Genomic DNA, 24,492 nt, shown 5'->3' with positions numbered 1-24,492 from the left:
ATAATAATAATAATAATAATAATAATAATAATAATAATAATAATAATAATAGAAATAGAGAGATCTTGTATCACCTTTGAGACTCACTGAAATAAAGAAGTGAGCAGCAGGAGCTTTCCCAGACTTCAGTCCGCTTCCTCAGATGCATTTGATATAATAATAACAATAATAAATAGATGTAGAGATATCTTGTAGCACCTTGGAGACTAAACTATAAACCCCAGAATGCCACAGGAGGCAGCCATAGCAGTTAAAGTGGAATAATAGCTCTATAACAGTGTGGTGTGATAGTGATGACTTGGGGTGACCAGGCAGCCTCCTCTTCCAGGACATGTCCTACATTTCAACCTTCTACGCAGAAGGAATTTCAAACTGCCTCCATTTTTGAGCATGAATTTAATTTATATTAGTGACCATTTTTTCTTGAGCATCCTACATTTTGCGATGCATTGCCTTCCTTTGCAGTTAGGACATCTGGTGTAATGTCTGTACCAGTTCTGAAGCAGAGTCTTTGTGGTATAGTGGTTTGAGTGTTGGACTAAGACTCTAGAGACAAGCGTTCGATTCCTGCTCAGTTAGATGACAATGACCAAGTCACACTCTCTCAGCCTCAGGGGAAGGCCATGGCAAACCTTTGAATGAATCTTGCCAAGAAAACCCTATGAGAGGTTCATCTTAGGGTAGGTTCACCATAAGTTGGAAGACTTGAAGGCACACAACAACAACAACAACAACAACAAGAACGTTCCAAAACTTGCTATTATACTATCTGCACCACACTGACATTTCTCTTTAATCTCTTTGTCTCTTCTTTCTTCTCCCCTTCATTGCTAGAAATAGTTTGGCCAGCACACATTTACAACCAATTGAAAACCACTTAGCAGGCTGCATCTGCACTGCAGAATTAATGCAATTTGGTACCGCTTAAACTGCCCTGGTTCCATGCTATGGAACCCTGGGATTTGCAGTTTTGTAGTTAAAGATTCATGGCTAATGGGCCTCCATATCAATTGCTGACAATTTTTATCTGGCTTACACATATATATGGACTATTGCTTGCTTGGTAGATCTATTATAACTTTCTGACATTTCTGATTATTACATGTACATTTATTTATTTCTTTCCTGACTCTTGTTTGTTTGCTTTTTAATAGTTTTGTGAGTCAGTTCCTGTCTCCCATTCTGGCCAGGGCAGTTAAAGTGTGGATTATTTCTGCAGTTTGTTTTGAACCTTAGAAAATAAATATTCATTTACCATTGATTGATTGGTTGGTTGGTTGATTGATTGATTGATTATTTATTGTACCCCCACTCATTTGAAGAAGTTACCTTTTGGACTACATCACCCAGAATCCCCCAACTGACATGTCTGGACAGTGGGCACGCAGTGTGGGAGCCAAGTCTGGGAACTAGCCCAAAACAGCAACTGCCAAGTGGGGAAAGAGACTAAGGCTGCGTCCACACTGTAGAAACAATCTAGTTTGACACCACCTTAACTGCCATGGATTTGTTTTCCTTGAATAAAAATACAACTAAGCAGGGATACACCCTGAATACACACATTCAGTGCAGAGATTAATAGGTCATCCTACAATATGAAGAATATAGGAACCTGCCTTATACAGTGGGTTCTCCATATCCACAGATTCTGCACCCACAGATTTAACCATCCATGGCATGGAACATATTCCCTCATCCCTGAAAAAAAAATAAAAATCCAAAAGCAAACTTTGATTTTGCCATTTTATATAAGGCCAGGACACCATTTTACTATGCCATTGTATTTAATGGTGCTTGAGCCTCCACATATTTTTTGTATCCACAGGAAGTCTTGGAACCAAACCCCAATGGATACCAAGCATCCACTGTACCGACTCAAACCTTTGCTGCATGTAGCCTAAGACCCAGGGTGACTAGTTGTCATAACCCCAAAAAGCTCCAAACACTTATAAATTCATGCTTCTTAGTTCTGCTCAAAATGGAGGTCATTTTGGAATTCATTCTGGACAGAAGGTGGAAATTTGGGCTATGTCCTGGAAAAGGAGGACATCTGGTCACCCTGCTAGTACCGTCAGTGCTGACTGGCAGCAATAGTTTTAGGTAGAAGATTTTCCTATCACTATCTGGAAAGTGCTGGTGTTTCCTGCTGGCTTCCTATCCAACTATTAACCGTTCCTGACTTTACGAAGCTTGTGAGAACAAATTAAAATCTGGTGTGTTCAGGTTGATATAATGGTAAATTTTTAGATTTAAGATTTTAAATCTCGAAACCATAGAATGTAATGTGACACAAACTGTGACACCTTTATGATCCCTGCCAAGCCTCAGGTGGGCACCTTGATTTTGATTTTAACTTCATGAAACAAGAGCATTGCCAATTTCTGTTATATGCCCAGGCAGCTCACATGCAAATCATGTGCTATGATATGTTTTCTTTTTTCATTTTTCTTTTAAAGGTGTATTGTTTGTGACCTGTAGGAAGGGACTAGTCAACTTGCAAGAAAATAACAGCCTGAAAATTTCAGGCTGTCATTTGATACCCTGTTTCTGCAGCACTTTGATTAAAGTTTAATCATTAAACGGTGGATTATTACCTCATCTCTGAATGGAATTTTTTTTATAGCATATAATTCAGTTCCTTGGATCACTAGATGTCGCTCATGCACTTTAGTTTAGAAGGACGAACAGGAAAATTCAGGCACAAATCTATTTCCAAGCCTCTTATTCCGTTTGATAGTAATTGCTTCACTGCAGGCAGTTTGTGAAACTGGAAGGAATGAGTCCTGCCTGAGCTATTAGAGGACTGAAATTTCATTGGAAGGGTTAATTCCAGTCAGGACCCATTAGTGGTTAGTGAAATAACAAAACAGAGAGTGTAGACAGTGATATTGTTAGGCTGGCGTTACAAATATTTGCATATGTAAGGCTTGCTTTGACATCAGCAAGAATATGATAGATGATAAAAGAAAGAGCTTTGATATATATATAGCCAAGTATGCCATGAAACTACATGCTGCTCCTGCTACTACTAAGCATTTATTCAGTACCTCCAGTCAGCTAGGCATTATTCAACACCCAGCTGGTGATTTTCTTTAATAGGGCAATATACCTGTATGGCCAGCCACCTTTTGCTGCTCATTGGGTTCCTATTAGAAATTGTCCTATGCTGCATAGCAGATGAAAGCTGCCCGTGAAAAGCTATTTTTGGTTCTGGAGGGGACAGGGGTTAAGGGAATAGACATGACTATAAGACAGAAATGACTTGGAGGCACACACCACCATACACCACAGAGAGTCTGTAACTAATTTCCTGATGGTAAGAGCTGTTTGACAGTGATACAGACTATCTTTGGAAAGTGATGAAGTCTGCCTTGTTGGAGCTTTTGGAACAGAAGTTAGATGGCCACATATCAGGGCTGCTCTAATCGTGGATTCATGCGCAGGCAGAAGGTGGGACTGAATGACTTTTGGGGTCCCTTCCAACTCCCTGATTCGATGAAGATCTCATAATACATTTACCTATTCTGATTTTTAAAATTATATGCATCTGTACGTCATTATCAAACGACATACAAATAGTTTTTTCGGCATTCGATTTAGCAAGCGTAAAATAGTATTCCATACAACATTTCATAAAAGAAATTAAAGGATGCTATGTCATCTTGAAAATAATCATTCTGATTATTTGACTATTATTGGACTATTCTGATTAACTGATCAGGCAGTTAACAAATATAAAGCACAAAGCAAACAATAAACCCACATTTTTATATTTTAATAAATTGGAAATGCAGTTTTTAAGACTTCTCAAATAATTAACAGCAGTCTTGTCCTTGATATTTCTTGGAAAAATTACTTCCTCCATTTCAATAAACCTACATTCAATTATTTTCTTGACAATATCTATTACTTGTTTACAAAATGTGTAATTGTTGGGTATTTCCATCATGTATGTATAAATATTCTTTTTCTTTCACAACCTTACCTGGATATATTCATTTTATTTTTATTTTTACAGGAAGTAGAGTATTATCTGAATGTTATCATGTAATCATAGAAGCAGTGGGCATCTAGTCCAGCTTGTGTCAGTACTAGAATCCACTGGTAAAGAATCTCTGACAGATGGCCATCCAACCTCTGTTTAAAAAGCTTTTAAAGGTTCTGTTTAAAAGCGTTTCAAAAAGTTCCAGTAATGGTCTTTGGAGTCCCTACTCCTGCTACTGCATGAACTGGATCTCCAGAGGTCATGTAGCCATTGCCACCCCCCATTGATTTGAATTCTCCCTTTATTTCTAACAATGCAATGGGACTTGTTGGGATTCCACTGCTACTTCCCATTTCTCTCTTTAAAAAGTTTTAAGCCACCTATTTTTGTAGTGTCTGTCTTCCAGCTGGGTCCTTGAAATTAAAGGTTCTCTGGAAAGGCTGACTTGAAAAATCACATGTACAGGACATACAGGAAAATTAAGAAGCAAGACAGGAAGAAAATCAACTAATTTGAGATGTGGTGCTGGAGAAGAGTGCTGAGGATCCCATAGACAGCCCAAAGAAAAACAAATGGGTCCTAGAGCAAATCAAGCGAGAATATCCCTAGAAGCTGAGATGACAAAACTGAGACTGTCATACTTTGGACACATCATGAGAAGGCATGACTCATTGGAAAAAAGAATAATAGTAGGAAAGGTGGAGGGAAGTAGAAAGAGAGGAAGGCTGCATGCTAGATGGATGGACTCTATTAAGGAGGTCACGAATATGGAACTAAGCAGAGCAGTGGAGAACAGGAAGTCTTGGAGATGTCTCATCCACAGGGTCACCATGGATCACGATGGGTCACCAGGGATCAAAATTGACTTGAGGGCAGTTAATAAAAACAACAAACAGGACATAAAGCCAAGCAGTTTTCTTGAATATACCCATAGCAGTGCCTAACATTGTTTGCCTTTGCTTTAAACATGCAGATGTTGGATGGGGTGTAAAGAAAACAGCATGCTATACCACATGTGGTTAAATTGAGAGTTAAGTAAAATGAACAATCAGACATTGTGAAGTCAAAGGCTTTCATGGCTGGCATCCATAGTTGTTTGTGGGTTTTTTGGGTTATGTGGCCATGTTCTAGAAGAGTTTGTTCCTGATGTTTCACCAGCATCTGTGGCTGGCATCTTCAGAGAATGCTTCAGAGAATGACTTCCATGCCAGCATTTTCTAAAGATGCCAGCCACAGATGCTGGCGAAATGTCAGGAACAAACTCTTCTAGAGCATAGGTACATAACCTGAAAACCCTATAAAAAACAACCAGACATTGCATTTCAAAGATCCTTTACTGATTTTGTTAAACTATGAGAGTGAGAATGAATAAAAAAGGCTTGAAAAATTGAGATTAATAAAATCTTTTTTTAAAAATGTATGCGGGTTTTTATAGGAATTTGGCATTCTAAATCCAAAATCTCATTCTTGAAAAAGGCACAAATGAACACAGACTGCCTACAGCCCAGATACTGGTAAATGTGATAACATCCATTTTCGTCTTTTAGATCCTGCATCTCTCCTGCCAGGATTCCTGGATGCAATAATCATCTTCATCACTGGACCTGTCCCAGTAATACTAAGCATTGCTCACTATACATTTTTTAAGAACATTTTACCATTCATATTAACATACAAACAAAACCAAACATTCCTCCATGTCAGCTCACTTTACTAAAAATAAAATAAGGAAATCATATGGTATAACTAAGGCCATCACTATTAATGTGTTCCTTCCTAGTCAATTAAAAAGATAGCAAAGTGATACATTAAAACATAATTAAAGTGTTACAATATTAAAATAGATTGCATATTAAAAGAATAAAAATACAGTTAAAAAGATAACATTGTTTAAAATGCTTAAAATGATACAACAGCCCTAGCTGGTCCTTTAAAAACATTCTGTTTTAAAAGCCTGCCTGCAAAAGAAGGTTTTAACCTGCTGGAGGAAGGACATCAAGGAAGGGGCCATTCTGATTTCCCCAGGGAGGGAGTTCCACAGTCCAGGGGCAGCCATGGAAAAGACCCTCTCTCATGTTTCCACCAACTCTGCTTATGATGGGAGTGGAACTGAGAGAAGGGCCTCTCCAGTGGATCTCAGAGCCTGGGCCGGCTCATCTGGTCTGCCAAATAGCCTAGGTCTGAGTCATATAGGGCTTTATAGGTCATAACCAGCACTTTGAATTGTACCTGGAAACAAACTGGCAGCCAGTGGAGCTGTTTCAACAGGGACGTTGTGTGGTCTCTATAAGCTGCCCCTGTTAACAATCTGGCTGTAGCTCTTTGGACCAGCTGAAGTTTCCAAACACTTTTCAAAGGCAGCCCCAAGTAGTTCAAATGGGATGTAACCAAGGCATTTACTACCAAGACCAGATTTGGCATTTCAAGGAATGGGCGCAGTTCGCGCACATATTTTAAATCTGCAAAAGCACTCCTGGTCACTGCAGAGACCTGGGCTTCCAGGTTCAGAGCTGAGTCCAGGAGTATCCCAAAACTGAGAACCTGCATCTTCAGGGGGAGTGTAACCCCATCTAACACAGGTTGGATCCCTATTCCCCGATCTGCTTTCTGACTGACCAGGAGCACATCTATCTTGTCTGGATTAAGTTTCAACTTGTTTCCCCTCATCCAATCCATTACTCATGACAACCTTCTTGGATTGAGGTAAAAAGGAGTAGTATTGCTAAGTGTCATCTGCATATTGCTGGCACTGCACCCCAAAACTCCGGATGACCTCTCTCAGCAGTGTCATGAATATGTTAAAAGAATAGGGGACAACACAGAACCTGAGGTACTCTACAGGCCAATGGCCAGGGAGCCAAGCAGAAATCCTCCAGCACCACCTTCTGGGTTCGCCCCTCCAGGAAGGAAGGGAGTCACTGTAAAATAGTACCTCCAAGTCCCATCCCAGAGAAGAGATCCAGAAGGATACCATGGTCAATAGTATCGAAAGCCGTTGTTCAGTTCCCTGCAACTAAGGCTGTCTCTGTTCCATAGCCAGGCCTGAAACCAGATTGAAATGGATCTAGAGAATCTGTTTCATCCAGCAATGTAAGAAGAAGATGTGCTGGCAGTAGAGGGTGAGGAGTAGGAGCAGTGCTTCTTGTCCCTTCTAAGGCAGCTGGAGAGCTTATGCCATTGCTGAATCTTCCCTTTAATTTTGAGAAACTATCCTTTAGCTGCAAATGGAATTGTTTGCTGATGCTTCTCATCTTTCATTTCCTCCTGCAATTCTTGTGGTGCAACTGAAGGCTGTATTGCATACAATAATGGAGGTGCGCTTTCCCATTGTGATGGATTCAGTGATGTTTGACATTTCATATCAGACATAGGTAACTCTGCTATAGAAGGAAAACAAAAACTATCCAATTGCAAAACTGTGTGCAGAAGGGGGTGACCGAAGGGCTAGGATCTTTAAGCTATAAAACACTCTCTCCCAAATATCCAAGCAGCCTGTTTTTCCAAACTGTATGCTTCTGTTTTAAGATTCACTATAATTACTTTGGGCACTATAAACTCTAGTTATCATCAGGATTTCTATTAAATAACAAGTGGGAACAGACATTTTTCAGATCTGGCTTTTGTCTTTATGGTGAAGCCAAAATTGGTTGGAGCAAAGATCAATAATGTATCCAGCTAATACACTAAAATATAAATGAAATGAATCACAAGGAATGAAATTACTTTTCATGACAACCTAGAGATAAATACTTTCCCACAAACCTATAGACCTGTCAATTTAGATTTATTTTCTTAGCAATCCACAAGTATTATGCAAACCTTAATATGTAAGTCCATCAGGTTTCAGTACTGGAATAATTCAGTTGCTGTAAAGTAAATCCATACAAGGACTGCAGCCTTTCTTTCCCAAGTTATTGATAATTAGAAAGTTTGTATAGGCAAGCTAACTTCATAACTAACTCTGGCTTGAGATAGATGGGCCAAAAGCGGCGTGGTGGCAGCGATACTAGGGTTCCAGACCATGCAACAACCACATGGTCTGGAACCCTTGTGTGTAATGTTGGCGGCCTAATGGTGGCATCCTGTCCACACGGGCGCCACCATCTTGATATAAGGGACATGCAACATCCGGACATCAATGTGTGTTGCTTATGTCACGAGTGTGTCAGTGGCGCACTCACGATGTAACCTGGTCGCTGCATAAAGAACCCGGAAGAACCGGGTTATTTTTACTCTAGTCGTGTGGTTTGGTGGCTGTGGCGTCCCTCCGGAGTTAAAACGAGTGCCTGCAGACTGTCATTTTCGGGCGATCTGTCTTGGGCCTCTAGTTCACTTCATTTCTTCTTCCCGTGTACATATATTTTTCCCTATATATTATGAAAAACAACTAGTATGTACTTTTCTTTTCTACCATATTTTGCATTTGATATGCTTTGTTTTGTGATTGGTCACTGGAACATGAAGAAAAATTTACTGCTTGCTAAGGCAGACATCTCTGAGGAAATCTCATTGCTGTGGGAAAATGTGTTAAATGCAGGAAATCCATATTCCACTTAATGTCTAGTTTGACCCCCGATTTCTGTGCTGGAGATAAAGGATGGGACACATCCTCCCTCCTTTTCCAGCCATTGATTACTTCCCGGTGTGGTCTTTGATGGAGCTTAGAGCCAAGGCTGGTCTATTGATACCTGCCTTTGAAAGAGGCAGTTCCAATTGCTATGAAAATACTCCTTGGTTCAAAACACACTGCAGAAATAATCCACTTTGAGGAATTGCTGGGTTGGGGGTGTGGCGTGTGGTTGCCATGTCCCCAACCCAGGGCTTCCAGGGACGGTGCAAAGCCACCTCTTAGGGGTGGCTTGTTCAGTCCCAGAGAAGGATAAATGTCTCACAAAACTACAGTTCCTAGAGTTCCCTAATATTGAGCCAGGTTAGATAAAGGGGTCTCAAACTGGATTATTTCTGCAGTGTGTTTTGGACTGTTGTGATATTTTCCAGGCTATTTTTGAGGAAAACTAGCCAGCATATTTTCCACTTTCCCAATAGAATCAATGTGCTTTCCATAACCTGCTAATTGGCAAGGTCTCTGAATATTTACTTAATTAATTTATACTCTGCCTTCCTCCCAGAGTATGGGACACAAAGTCAGTTAGAAAAAAATAATAAAAAAATAATAAAATAATAAAAACATTAAATACAATTTAATAAGTTACATTAATTTCTGAAAAGTGCAGTATACCCTTCCCATCAGCAGGCTGGTGATCTGAGGCTCTCACTGCCTGCAGATTGCCATGCTCCACATTTTTCAATGGCAGTACATGCATGCAGACATACTAATTCATCTGCATGCACCTCAACACCCTTGAATAATACGGGCCGTGACTGTGTTTTTTGCTGTCCACTGTGGGGAGGGGAAAGAACGTGCCCCCTGTGGATAGGAAGGATCCACTGTAAATTATTTTAAAACTTAACAATAATGATAAAAAATGCAGCTGTAAAAATACAAAATCATTCCATGCAACCATTTAATCATTAAATGCTTGTCTTAATAGAAAAAAACTTTGCCTGCTGGCAAAAAGAGAGAGTGGTGGGGCAGCCTAGCTTTCTATGGAAGGGAATTTCACAGTCTGGAGAAAGCTCTCTCCCATGTCATTGTCAGATAGGCCTGTGATGGTGGTGGGACCAACAAAACCACTTCCCCAAGTATCTTAAAATTTGGTCAGGCTCATATAAGGAGACATGGTCTTTCAGATTGTCTGAAACCAAGATTTATCCTACCCTTATGTAGTCATTTATCTTTCACTGCTAGAGTTGGTGGGAACACCACCTGTATTTCAGAATCCTTCAGCTTCCTACTCAGAACTTCATAGTCCAAGGTCATCTTCTCAAAGATCTTCTTGGCCATGTTGTACCCAGATGAATAAGGAGAAAGGTACTGATTTGTGTTCTTGATGAGTTTTTGCAAGTTGTCATTTGCATCCCATATATGTATGTCAGGAAAACAGCACACTTCCTAATTTATCTTGTCAGGTTGGCATACAGGTCCCTGAGCAATGAATCTCGAGACACCATCATACATCTTCTTGTTGTCATTGGCAATTACATTGGCTCCTTCCTTGGCATGTAGTTTTCCTTGCTGATGGCTTTCTGTTTGAGCATCTTCACTGCTGCTATCCTCTTGAGGATGTAGGAAACAATTGCTTAGTTGGAGAAGTTCTCAGTCCTTTCTGTATGATCTACTCCTCACTGTTACAGTCCTCCAGGTTGTTTCCTCTCTATTAAAGGCCTCTTCATTTTCATTTACTCCTCTTTGTAAGCAAACACACGCACACACGCACACGTACGCATACACGTACACATGTGCGGGTACTGCAGAACTAAAGGGAATGGTAGCTCATGCTACCTTGAATACACAAAGTCTCATCTGAAGCCAAGTAGGCCTTTCTGTGGTGTTTATCACACGGAGGTTTTTGCAGCTCAGATCTGGGGTGACTCCTGGTTCAGGTATGCAAATTCACGTTATAATGCACATGTTTTATCACACCCGGTTGCCCTTCCGAATCGAGGGGGAATTGAATCCAAGGCAATTCACGTGATGCGGATTCATGCAAAGCAGAGTGAATGCACATTGTATTACCACACCGGTGCATAATATGCAGATTCAACTATTTGAATTGGCACCCTTGCACATGCTCAGTGGGGGTCTGAACGCATCGTGACCTTTTACGTTTCTGGGGTGAAGAGGGGCGCAACTTCTTTCCTGTTTTGCGTTGTGTGCAACATCGGAGTGAACAACGCCCCCCCCTTGGTTGTCCTGAAAGCGGACCACTGGAAGGAAATGGGGGAAAATTGCAGCAAGGGATCATGGGAAATTTGCAACCCAGGTGGTTTGCGGTGGTGTACCAGAACCAAAGTTGCATTCCACACCAGACCAATTCGGAGTGAAATCAAAGTGAGCTTGGAAGCAATTTCTGTGAATTTGCTTGTTACCAAATTCACCAAAATGAGGAGTCACTTTGGAATCAGCGTGGAAGCGCCATGGAACAAGCCCCCTTAGAAAGGAATCATGTGTGATAATACATCACATTATCGTGTGAATTTGCATCATTGGACCTGCAGTAACATTGGCTCAGAGCTGCAAAAAGCTGCAAAAACCTCTGTGTGATAAACACCTGTCTCCCATTCGCCCTGCCAGCAACTGAGGCACCTAGTGCCAGTGGACACTACACTCTCCATATCCTGGAAAGAACATTGCAACCAAGTTAAAACCAGAAATGCCCTATAAAGGTAAAATATTTCAAGGATGCTGGATGTTCAGATCCTATCCACATGCCTCTTGGATTTCTTTCAAAAGGATGAATTGCTTTTATTTTAGAAATAAAAAAATAAATAAAACATTTATGCTGCGTAACATACAGGGGATAAGAGCCAGTGTGGTGCGTGGTTTGAGTGTTGCACTATGACTCTGGAGAGCAGGGTTCAATTCTCCCGCTTGGCCATGAAACCCACCTTGGGCAAGCCACACTCTTTCAGCCTTAGGAGAAGACAATGGCAAACCTCCTCTGAACAAATCTTGCCAAGAATACCCCATGATAGGTTTACCTTAGGTTTGCCATAAATTGGAAACAACTTGAAGGCACACAACAAAAACAACAACACAGGATAACAAAAGTTGCACCAAAAAATGCAAACATGTAAAGTAGAACTGAGAGCCAACATAGTGTAGTGCTTTGCAAGTTGGGCTATGACTCTGGAAACCACAGTTCAATTCCTGCTCGGCCATGACATCCACTGGGTGATCTTGGGCAAGTCACATGCTCTCAGCCTCAGGGGAAGGCTATGGCAAACCTTCTCTGAAAAATATTGCCAAGAAACCCCCATGATAGGATCACCTTTGGGCTGCCATAAGTCAGAAAAAACTCAAAGGCACACAACAACAACATAACAACAACAAAAAGCAGAATTAATGCTGCAGCTATTTTTCTCAGAACTTTTCATTCTCAGATTTTCATCCCTTAATTGCTATTCTGACTTCTCCCCTGCATTCTCTTCTGTCTCTTTGATAATAGGCTATAATCACTTAATTTTACCCTTTCCCACCTGAATGCTTCCACATCTCATTGGTCAGAACTAGAGGAAGATTGCTTTCTTTCATTGCTAAGAAGAAAACTTGGGGGCTGTGCACCCAGCCCTGAAGGGGTGGCCTGGAGCTGCACTTATTACAGCCAGACCAGAGCTGCGGCAACCTCACGCTGTGGCCCCGATCTGGCCTTTGCAGAGTGCAAAAAGGAGCTGAAAAAAAGCTGCTCCTTTTTGCGCCCTGCAAAGGGTGTGATAGCTGCATTGTCACAGCTTGGTGGCATTCTTTCAACACTGTATCATATTTCCTCAGTGCCGGGGTGTGCGTCATGTAGATGTTATGTCCTGATTATGTCCCCAAGCCGGCCCAAACTGCCAGTCTGCACAGCTCCTCAGTTCCGCTGCTCAGTTGAGGTGGGATTGCAGAACTAAAGGGTGGCATGCACTGGATCCTGTGGTAGGGTGGGAGGTTAAACAGTGGGGTGGGTTGCTGGTGCAGTGGTTAAATGCCAGTACTGCAACCACTCTCTCACAAACCATAAGGTTTCGTGTTCAATACAAGTGAAGGGCTCAAGTTCGACTCAGGCTTGCATCCTTCCAAGGTCGCTAAAATGAGTACCCAAATTGTTGGGGGCAATTAGCTTACACTTTGTAAACTGCTTAGGGAGTGCTTAAGTGCACTGATAAGCGGTAAAGAAATGTACTTGCTATTGCTATTGGTATGTTGAGAATCCTAAAGAATCCTCACAAAATTTCTTTTTTTTGCATGCAATACACTTTTCTCTATGTAATAATGTTGAATTTTTTTTTACAGAAACCAATTGTATGGAAACAAATTTTCCTCTTCTGAAAAGAATTAATCAAAGAGGAGGCAGAAACCCTTGATTTGGACAGATTTTCTGGTTCCCATTCCTTCCTCTATTCTTCCTCCTGTTTATTTCTAACAGCAGCAGCTGGGGGGTGTAGGCTCCTTATCACTGACAAAAAAAACTTAGCAGCTGTGCCATGATATTCCTCTGTTGACCGCTGGAGATATGCCATTGTAATTGCCCACAATGAGCATTGCTCCAAGCTTTGTGAGGTATTATAGCTGTGACCATTCTGTGTTTGCTGGATGAGTGTCAGAGAAAGAGACTGGAGGGCAGCAGTGGTGGGTACTCAGCAGATGTCCAAGCATGATGCTTGGCATGCTGATGCTGGAAGCCAGAATGGCTAGTGCCCCATTTCCTTATCTAAATATTATCGATAGACTGATCAGTTCTCTATTTGTTTTTCCAGCATAAGTAAAATATGAAGTAAGCACCAGTCCCTCTCCCCACAGCTGTACCATGTCCTGCTACTGGGACCTTTCCTAGTAAATGATAAATAGAAGTATTATTGTCAGTTTTGATAAAAGAGCTCTGTGCAAACTTTTGCTTTTTGCACCTTACTAGTTTATACACTTTGATGCCATGCTGTACTAAATATATTCACACCATGGGCTCCAAAGGAAAACAAAACTGATTTTTGAAGCTGTTTTCACCTTCTTCTTTTGAAACCTGTCGCTTTACTATGTAGATTCCAAGAGAGAAAAGAAAACCAAAAAGGAAGTGTGTCTTGTAGAGATTTTGATGAATGGTAAGCTCCCATTAGGATGCAGATCATAGTCTGTGGGATATAAAGTCAGTTTCATCATTCTTAAGGCTGAAGCAATTGCTTTCTTTGAATATCTTGACAGAATGGCACAGGACTATAGATTATTGCAGCTTGAAGACTATTTATCATGTTCTAAATTTAGTGATGTATATATAAAAATACAGAATGTGAGGATGCTTCATAAAACAACATCATAAAAAGGAACTTGGCCAGGACTGCATTTTGACAGAAGATTCTGAACCATGTCCAGACAAAGAGATGAACATCCTGACTTATAAAATGCTAAATAAATCTGAAATAATGAAAGTAAAAAAAGAAAGAAAGAAAGATGGAATAACCTAAGATTCAGTTGAAACTGGCGGGGATGAAGCTGTCTTACCGAATGACAGGAAGCAGGGAAGCATTGTCAAAGGAGACCATTGCAAGATGCAGATGTATTAAACAGACACATGGGGAGATTACCTGTCCACTACCTCTGTTTGCTTTTGCTGTTATGTATTGCAGAAATGCAAACATCTCTATATATGTACTTTGCATATGCATATGAAATAATTTCATTTTTAAAAAATATTATATCCATTGAAATCATTCACATAAAGATTAACAAAATTAGCAAACATAGAAAACAAAACACTAGTTTACATACAAATTATAATCAAATTACTCATAAAAACATTAATAACATGATAAAAAAAAGAACCAAAATAAGAACAACAACAATGACACAAAGGACAAGCTTGAAACTTCAGGGCTCTTTTTGTCCATTACGATTTCAGTATACATGTGTGGTGCACTCTGTATGTACATCACTGCCAGTGAAGGGTATATTCAGACAGTTACTAAACATATTGTCATTGAAATGTGTGGGCAGGAGATGCACCAGGACAAAGGAATGGGTTAGGTCATATTGCCCTATGACTCCTTAAGGTAAGCTTCTCTCAATAACTACCCTCGTGTTATGTTCATGTGTTGGTTTTGGGCTGCTAAGAGGGATTTCAAAAGCACATGAAACTCTGTGCCTGCAAAAGCTTCCCTTCCTCTCTTCAGTTTCTCGGAAAATTTGTACAGAAGTGTGCAGCTTTTTGGGTGTCAGTGAAAGGGCAGCCCACTGTTAGTTAATTTCTTTCTATTATGCTTTTACTGCTGGGGAGAAGTTCTTGTGGGATTTTTTGGCCCATAGTGTCACAATAAAGTGGCCTTTGTTGTGTCATGTTGTTGTTGTTGTTGTTGTTGTTGTTGTGTACCTTCAAGACATTTCTGACTTATGACAACCCTTCAGCATGGCTTACATTCAACACAGCAATGTCTTCAGTAGTTGTCCACTTTTGGGTCTTATTTCTGGATATTAACAAGATATTCATTGTAAGATGGGAACAAAAGTTATACTTTTAATTGCATACCTTATTAGCAGACCTCTCTAACTGGACAGAGAGAAAAGGGAGAAACAAGATGACAGGTACATTTTGTATGTTGAACAATAGACTTGAATCTATAGTTACGGATGGATAAATTAGCAGATATTGCTTAGGGGCTGGCCATTGTGCATTAAAGGTTTAATAACTGGGCAATGCATGCCTTTGGTTTGAGGGGTAACAACATAATTACAGCAATTTGTATTTATGGCACTGTTCTAATGTCTATAATTACAAGGCTATAATGATCTGATGGATATTGGAGGGCAGTGACCCAGAAATGCTTTCACTGGCCCCATTGTATTGAATTGAAAAGCATGGATCTGAAAAGCCTCTCAGCAAACATTTCTTAGGTCCAAATATCCAACATGCACAAGGAAGCAGTAGATTTTTTTTTTTGGATCTCCTACTGAAGTACCCTTTTCTCTTTTCAAATGGACAACATCTCTTTGCAAATTATTATTTCCACAGTCTTTTAAATCTATGGAAATATAAAATCATACTGCTTTAACTGCAGTTAAATTTTAAAAGATACACCAGGAGGCCTGGCCATGATACCACCAAAGTGAGCAACCCAGCCTGAACCCGGTTTGCTACAAGCCAATCCCAGACATTTTTTCTTTCCATAGCAACATAACAATAGAATGATGATTTTCAAATTGTGTCTAGGAAACCTGTTGGAAAATGCTTCCCAACCAAGCATTCACTTTAACCCCCTCCACCCACTTACTGTTAGAGCAATGGGGCTTTATATAGGAAGGGTTTCCTGCATACATCTACCCTATACATACTGTTTCTAGAACTTCCCCCATTTGCTCAGTCACCCATTGTAGGGATATATTGAAGCAATCATGCCAGGTGATCAGAGGACCTTCCAGACATGTTTGCAAACACATAAAAACTCATCTTTTTCTTCCTTCTCCCTTGAGATGGTGAGTGCAGGCTCTGCTGAGCTGCTCCTCTTCTTGAACCTTTCCTGTTGTTAGCCAGCACTTAAGTACAGCATGTACTGTATATGTTTGAATATACTGTAATTAATAATGTTTTTAGCTACAAAATTTTCATACTGCCTGTTTACCTTACTATGCTAAAACTAGTCATGAATGGCATCTCCACAGGCCAGAGCAACCTGGATTATTCTGGCCCCAAAGTTGCCCCAATGCCCCCCCATTAGATTGGGCATCCGTTGCAATGCCAGGCAACTGTTCATATGCACTTCTGCTGTGCTGCCCACTGCTGTTGGCACAAATTGCTTGCTCTGAGGTCAGAACAAGGTGCCTAGCATCAATAACATGGCTGGGCGCCTTGTTCTGACCTCAGAGTGAGCAACCTCTGCCAGTGACAGTGGTGGCAAGCAGCAGAGTGGGATGCATTAAAAACAGCCACTTGGTGTTGCTATGGAGATCTCTGGATTTTCCCAGAAGATCTAGAACAAAAGGTGAGATTTTAAAATATAGCCTAATGAGATTGGTGTTCAACTGGCCAGATGGTGCCCAGACAATTTCCATCAGAACCAGGGATTGAAACCTGTGCTTCAGGTCTATTTGCCATGAGGATGAGAAGAGCATGTGGTATTTGGATTGTGTGGCCATGGCCTCAGAGAGACACAAGAGATTCAGCACTTCCACTTGTGTACTGTGCCAAAGGACTCTGAGCCTTAACTGAACCCATCTTCATCTTTCCCAGAAAAGGTGCTAACACTCCAGGAATCTACTTCAAATCAAAAAAAACCTTGACTTACTAAAGAGTTGTGAAAATCAGCAATGTCAGATAGGTTTCTCACAAACACAGCTTCCGTCCACTGCCTATCTTCCCTTTCCTGGGGCAGACTAGTTGTCTTACTATTACCATATAAACTGAGGACACAGGAGAGTTCTGGACATATTTTAGGTAGCACACTCTGTTTATGTGAAAGAAAGGAAACAGAAGAAGATGTGAAACCTCAGGCTCTGCAGCTAAATCTGGCCATCCTGGGATCTTTGGGACTTCCCTTGTGACACTCTTTTACTTGAAGCCATCATTTGGTGGTTGCCCGCCATTTGTACAGGTTTTTCCCCATTGTAAAAGGTTCAAAATACTTCCTTCAGCCTTCATTATTGCCACTAAATACTTTAAGCGAAAACAAGCTGGCAGTGTTTGTCCCACCAGTCTGCCTTTGCCCCTGCCCACCACTGGAGTGTGTAGCTCCTGATAACTTTATCTGAAACTGTATTCACATGAGGTGAGGAACCATGCCTTTGCATTAGAGCAGCCATGAGCAAAATGCAGATGTTGACACGTCTAGGATCCATAGACAAATGCTTATTTGATCAAAAATGGAGGTTGATATACTGCTCCTGGAAGAATTTAGGTGCTAAAAGTCCCCTTTTGAAATAGGTTGCAAAGCTTATCTATACTGCTTATTATTGGGAACCCCCCTCCCCCATATTTGGGAACCAGCAGTGGTCTTCAGGCCAATGTAGAGGGTTTTTTTGGTCTTATTTTTCAGTAGTCCATGTGCCCCTCCTGAGCCTAGGGTCACAGGGCATACAAATGCCTGCTATATCTCCTGCAATTGCCCACCTCTGCATTAGGATGTTCTACAAAATAAAGGAGCTCAGAAGTACTTTGGTATATTGTTATGTCTGGGAAATGTTCCTTGAAGGACAAAAGTCTGCAGAAACACTGAGGTGGCAAATGTCAAATGACAATCCAAGCTAGTGGATAAAGGGTCATATTTTCTGAAAACATATATAGTGCTTTTGCACAAAGTGACTGAATATACTTTACAGACGGACACGAAAACATGAAAGCCTCTTTGCTGAAAAAGAAACAAAAATCCTCTAATAAATATTACAAAGGGTTTGGGATGAAAAGGCATGCCACAACCCTGAAAAAGGTTTTGTTTCAACAGAGCTTTCTCTGTTGTGTATTTTTTTTTAAACAGGCATTTAGGTTGTTGGTCTCAAAAACTAATGAAAAGCAACCAGGTGGCTAAATGGCTGCCATATGAGTTGCTTCTGGAATTCATTAGCTTTTTTCCATTGCAGGAGCATCTAGCCTTTTGTAATCAATCTGTTCAGCAACAGTGAATCTGGGTGTTGCCATTATGCTGCTATAACTATTCCTGCTGCAAGCATTAAATGGTAGAATTATTGATGGGATTTCAGCTTATTACCCTCATCCAAAGTCTAGAAGGACAGATAAAGGAGATAATACGAACTGCTGGCTTATTGTGTAAATGGGTAGCAACTTGATCCTAAGCAACATTATTTTAGGGGATGTGAGCAAATGTCAAAAACATATAAGTGAAAATGTATATTTCTGCCAGTAGTTAGTTTTGAAACAGTTACTAATTTTTATTTCTCTCCCCTTGACTGTGTCAATTGTTTAGGAAATTGTGTTTTTGTGTTCACTAATGGTGGAATTTTATGCAATGCTGGTTCCTTAAAGAGAATTTAGTAGCTTCTCTTTGAGTTATCATCATTAAAAGAAGTGCATGTGCTTTTTGTGCAGTTGACAGTTGTCATCAAAGGTTGTTTGCCTTGTCAGCAATATTAATCTTGCATTTGAAGGATCTTACAGGTTTTGTTTTCATTGTTAATTCTACTGGGTGATATGAAATTAGAAAATCATGTTTGGAATACTTTTAAGAGCCTCAGAACAGTGGTCATATTTGACTGCTAACTGGACATCTTTAGGAGTGTTCTAACAGGAAACAGAACCAGGTCTCTACTTTCCATATATATATTTAGGCTTTTAGGTTTCCAGCTTCTTTTTCATCATGGCATGGTAACCATACCTCAGTAGCAGAGAATACATTGAATACAGAGAGTTCTATGTTAGACTCTGGCATCTGTAGTTAAAAGGAAACCAGGTAGCAGATGAGGCCCTTGAATCGCAGCAGAATTACTGCCAGTCAAAGTAGACAATTCTAGTTGAGAATAATGTCAAACATAGTCTGGCATCTGGGTTGTATTCAGGTTGCATTTGCCCTGGCACAGGTGAACGCAATAACACCCATTTTGAAAATTAAATGAGCATTTATCCCGTAGGGGATAAGGTGTTTTAAAGCTAATGTGCTAATCTCTATCTTCATTACATGCTCCCAACCAAATGGTGACAGAGATCATTGCTTGCATTGTGACTCTCTAGTCCTTACTTCCTGTTAAAATTAATTTTAGTTTTTATAGACACACGCCATCGGGCCTGAAGAGGAAGAGCCCTCCCATCCCTCCTTCCAGCTGTCATCTTCTGGCCTGGGAGGGAGTGAAAGGACAGGCCCAGCGCCATCTGGCCCGGCCTCGATTAGGAAAAAGAGCCCTCCCTCCAGTCCATCTGCCTTGGTCCAGGCCTCAGAGGGAGAGAAGAATGCTGGACCTGATCCTCTTCCCCCCACCATTCCCTTCTCCTTTTGTGTCGTGTCTTTTTAGATTGTAAGCCTGAGGGCAGGGAACCGTCTATTATCTCCTCTGTTGTAAGCCGCCCAGATTCCCAGTGATTGAGCGGCATATAAATAAATCCTATTATTATTATTATTATTATTATTATTATTATTATTATTATTATTATTATTATTCAGATTGATCAGTGGTGGCAATTCAATTACAATTGGTTCTCCATATCCATGGATTTTTTATCCATGGATTCATGCATCCATGGTTTGAAAATATTCAAAAACATATAAACTCCATAAAGCAAACCTGGATTTTGCCATTTTATATAAAGAACACCATTTTACTAGGCCACTGTATTTAATGGTACTTGAGCATCCATAGATTTTTGTATGCACAAGGGATGTTGGAACCAAACCTCAGTGGATAACAAGGGCCCACTCCCCAAAGAGGTTCATCTGGGTCTATTTCTATGTTTTTTTTCTGTGCAAGGTGAAGGCATATTATTGTTCACCCCATATTATTAAAACATGTAAAGTTTGAACTTTTTAGTTTTAAAATATTTTTATGGAGCAGTGGCAGGGTGGAGAGTTCTGTGAATATGGTTTTGTTGTCTTATTTTATGTTGCTGTGGCATTAATGTTTAATTTTTTTACTTAAATAATTTTTATTTTCATTTTAAATTGCCCATGAAGTTTATCACATAGAGGCACATCAAGGCAAATCCCATGCAGAAACAGTATTTTAAAATCTGCGAAACATCCGCAAATGTGGGTTGTTTTTCAGTCGTGTTGGCAGAAAGAGAAATAATGTGAAAATAAGCCAAACAGAAAGCCACCCCCCCCCCCGGTCCTTCCTACTTTTGGAATTTCCTGAAAGTAAAAAGGAGCAGGTTTTCTTGGCTTTCCATTGGGGTCGTTTTCATGTTATTTCTTTTTCATGCAAACATCATCTGAAAAACAGCCTGCATTTGCAGTTTTTTTTTGGAACCATGTTCTGGTCTGACTCGTACAGGAACCCACAGAATTATTGTTTGATGTGCAACAGCATAAACATGAAAAAGGGTGTTACTACACTTCACATCTATCCCTCTTGTCAGGGTTTTTCTATTATTATGTATTGTAAAAATACATGCCCCAGTTTCAGATTAAATTATCTTTCCTTTCCCTCGCTTCTGCTGATGAAATCTGGATTGTATGTTCCCAGGGACAGGGTTTATTTCCTCTGTAAACATTTATTGTTGTTGGTGGCATTGACTCTATACATAAATATTAGACAGTTGAGTTAAATATGTGAAGGTAATTTACTTTTTCATCAACCACCCAGCCCACTTCTCTAGTAGAACTAGCGAAAGCTTGTTAAGCTTAGCATTCAAAGCGCCAGTTGTTATAGTGAATCCAAAGCCTGCTCTGTGTGTAATGAGTGGTATAACAAAAAGTGTGCCAGATGGACAAGGCAAAACAAAACAAAATGTGTGAGGGATTGAAAGGGAAACAAGTGGCACCAGAAATAGACATATGGATGGTGATTGTTCTGATCTAACAGATTCTCATAGCACAGTTAAAAAGCTTGAAATGCCAGCTTTAAATTAGTGTGGGTTGTTTTCTCCAAACACTATAATACAAACACCACTATATTGGGACATGGCTGGTGATGTTGGATTCAAAGGTTTTAGCACATGCAACCAATGCATTTATTCTTTTCAAGAACTGTATTCAATTCATTTCAAGAACGGTGGATTGAACTACTCTTTCTTGTAAAAAGCACAGCCCTCCATGCTTATGTATTCAAAGGTAAAGGATTGACTCAATAAGGAGACCATGGCCATGAACCTGCAGGACCTGAGCAGGGCAGTTGAGGACAGGATACCTGGAGGTGTCTCATTCACAGGGTCACCATGAGTAGAGGTCAACACGGGGCAGTTAACAACAACAAAGCCATGTTGATTTAATGGCCACTGACTGTAAGATACAGTACATGCATGTAGAATTGCAGCCTTAGGCTATGTAACAGTGAAGCTGTTGGGTATACAGTAATTCAAGGTAATTAGAGTTTTTACAGATTAATAGGACTGTTAACTAGAACTCAGATGGTTTGAATTTTAGAGATCCACCTCCTTCTCCAGCCTTGCAAATCCCAAGCCATCCTATAGTAATTATGTAGGCCTATGCAGCAAAAGAGAAGGAAGAGACTTCCTTTGCGAATGGCATGCCATTTTTGAATATGAAATCACCCTCAGTATTTCAGTAACTGGGGGAATACATAATAGGATTCAGCATCCTAGGCTTCCCAGTCTTTATCTTCATTTTGTGTGTTTGGTCACTTCAAAGACCTTGCCTGAACATCAAAGGATGGCTTTTAAGTCTCCAAAGGTATGAGCCAACAACTATAGAGATTTTCTCTCCAACCTCCAGGGGCTTTGCTTAGACAGTCATGGTAGAATTGTTCCTTTTAAGCATTCTAATAACCAATCCCTCAAGAAAGCTCACTGCATCAGAACAGCAGGTCACTACCAAGAATGCCTTATTAGTTTTCTGTAGAGCAGATGGAGAAAAAAAGAAGATCAACGGGCCCACTGTCTGGAGAGATTCTGACACATAGGTATGCTGAGGAAGTGAACCACAGTTTTTTAGAAGCAAATGCCTCTGCTTCTTTCCGTGTGGCTGTTCGGGAATGGTCTCAGTGTTAGCAGAAAGTTGCTCTTTTGATGTGACTGTCAGGGAAGGGAAGGCTGTAGGCTGGTGATCTCATTCACATTTGTCCAGAAGACTGTTCCATTGATTTAAATAGGATTTCTTTAAAGTAGGGCGTATAGGAGAGCAGACCTCATCTTGTTCAGATTTGATGCAGCGTTCATGGTGAAATACACTAATTGTTATGGCTGTTAATACTTAATTATTAATAATAAAATAATAATGGAATTAATATTGCAGGCATGCTCCTTGTTAACAAGGCCACTGACAAAAAAGCCCTTTTTACAAATACTTTTTATGTTGGTCCAACTCCCCCTTCCTCTTGCCCTTTGTCTAGCTGGAAGCTTTTTTAGCAGCATCAGTGTTGAGAGGATGATAAAGGGGGGCTGGACAAACAGACTGACAATTTATTGCATAATAATGGCTTTACACTCCATACTGTGTCGCAGTAATCAATACATAAAGCTTGAGCTGAGAAAGAAGATTCTGTTCTAGCCTAATGATTCCCATTTCCCCCCACTAGCATATCCCTGGAACAGCCTATTTCCATACAGCGTACACTCATGCTAACAAAATGTTTGTAATAATATAGTTCCTGTTATTTCAAATTTATATGTTGTAACTGTAATGTAATCTTCTCCTCACCATGTACGGATAACAGTGGTGCCTCGGGTTACGAAAATAATTCGTTTCCGCGGCCGCTTTCGTAACCCGAAAAGCCTTCGTAAGCCGAAATGCCATAGGCGCGTAATGGGAAAAGCCGCGATCCGTGTAAAATAGCGCCGAAAAGCACCAAAAGTTTTTCCGTAACCCGAAAAAACATTCGTAACCCGGAACAATATTTCCAATGGGATTTTTTCGTATCCCGAAAATTTCGTACCTGGGTATTTCGTATCCCGAGGTACCATTGTACAAGAGCTGGACAGTAAAGAAAGCAGACAGAAGAAAATAAACCATTTGAACTGTGGGTTGGAGAAGAATGCTTAGGCTACAATGGAAAGACAAAAACAAACAAATGGTTCCTAGAACAGATAAAGTCTGAAACCTTCTTGGAAGCCAAGATGATCAAATTGAGGCGACGTATTTTGTCCAAATCATAAGAAGGCGCAGATCACTAGAAAAGAAATACAATTGTCCTTATGCAGGGTGGTGTTTGAAGGACCCCCACGTTCTGAACCCCTGTGTAAGGGAAAAAAATGCGAGTGCTCAAGCCCCATTCAAGTGAATGGGCCTTGTGCCTTTTCCAGCGCACGGTGCTGCTCCTTCTGGCATGGCTTCCACTCCACATATGCTGGAAGCCGCGTAAAGCGCACCTGCATATGACACAGGTGCACTGTAATTGCTAGGAAAGGTAGAGGGTTGGAGAAAGAGAGGAAGACCTCATGCCAGATGGATAAACTCAATCAGGAAGGTCACAGGCATGATTTGCAGGACCTAAGCAGACCATTGGATGACACGGGTCTTGGAGATGTCTCATCCACAGGGTTGCCATGAGTCAGGGTCTACTAGAGGGCAGTTAACAAAAACAGAGATTATTGCACACAGAAAAACTGTGTGGAGAGATGTGGGATCTAAAAGACAAAAACAGTTTTATTGCATTTACCAGTGCCCAGGCGTAGTCAGCCCATATCCACCCAGGGAGCCGGACTTCTCTCCTGCCACTTTTTCAAGAATGGGAAAATCCCGGTCTTGAAAAAGCAGCTGGAGAAGTCTGGGTTGTAGATGGGCTCCCCAGGTAGATAGAGGCTGTCTATAGCTCGGGCACCGGTCTTTATAGTCCCATATGTCTCTCCCACTGGTTTTTCTTTGTGTGATATCTCTCATAACACCATCACCACCAGCAACAACTGTAAATAAGTATTCTCTTCTGGTTTTAAAGATACAAACTGTTTGCTTTTTTTGGCTTAAGATATATGGGAAAACTCACTTGACTGCACCATGGTTTGACATTAGTCTCCTTTACCTAGTGTGATAAGGCAGACTTGTGAGGACGAGCAGGGAGAAGGATACTGGTCATGGGAAATACTTGGAGGAGGTAGTGGGAAATACTGTTGGGAGAAATGAGACTATTGTGAGAAGAAGGTAGGGGGAGAGGAAGTGTGCTCAGAACTGTTGTGCTGTTCGTAACTGAGATAATATTCCAGGTGACCAAAGCAGAATAGACTGGGACTTCTACTACTCCAATCTGGACACTAGAGTCCGGTAAAACATAGGGCTTGACAGACCATCCCAAAAGGGCAGTCTGGGGCTGCCTGTTTTTTCCCTGGAGGGAGCCCACAGCAACCAAACTGCGTGGGCCTCTCCACTCCAAAAAG

The 24,492-nt window shown here is 40.7% G+C and overlaps 1 protein-coding gene across 1 annotated transcript in view; it reads right to left on the bottom strand.

The window, feature by feature from the left end:
• The window catches only part of AADAT (aminoadipate aminotransferase), a 74,936-nt gene that overhangs the window by 31,355 nt on the left and 19,089 nt on the right, over positions 1–24,492 (bottom strand). The gene's annotated exons all lie outside the window — the stretch shown is intronic.

Source organism: Sceloporus undulatus, chromosome 5 (genome assembly GCF_019175285.1).
Source record: "Sceloporus undulatus isolate JIND9_A2432 ecotype Alabama chromosome 5, SceUnd_v1.1, whole genome shotgun sequence".
NCBI classification, from domain to species: domain Eukaryota; kingdom Metazoa; phylum Chordata; class Lepidosauria; order Squamata; family Phrynosomatidae; genus Sceloporus; species Sceloporus undulatus.
Note: the sequence above shows the minus strand (reverse complement) of the source record. Positions and strands in the feature narration are given on the sequence as shown.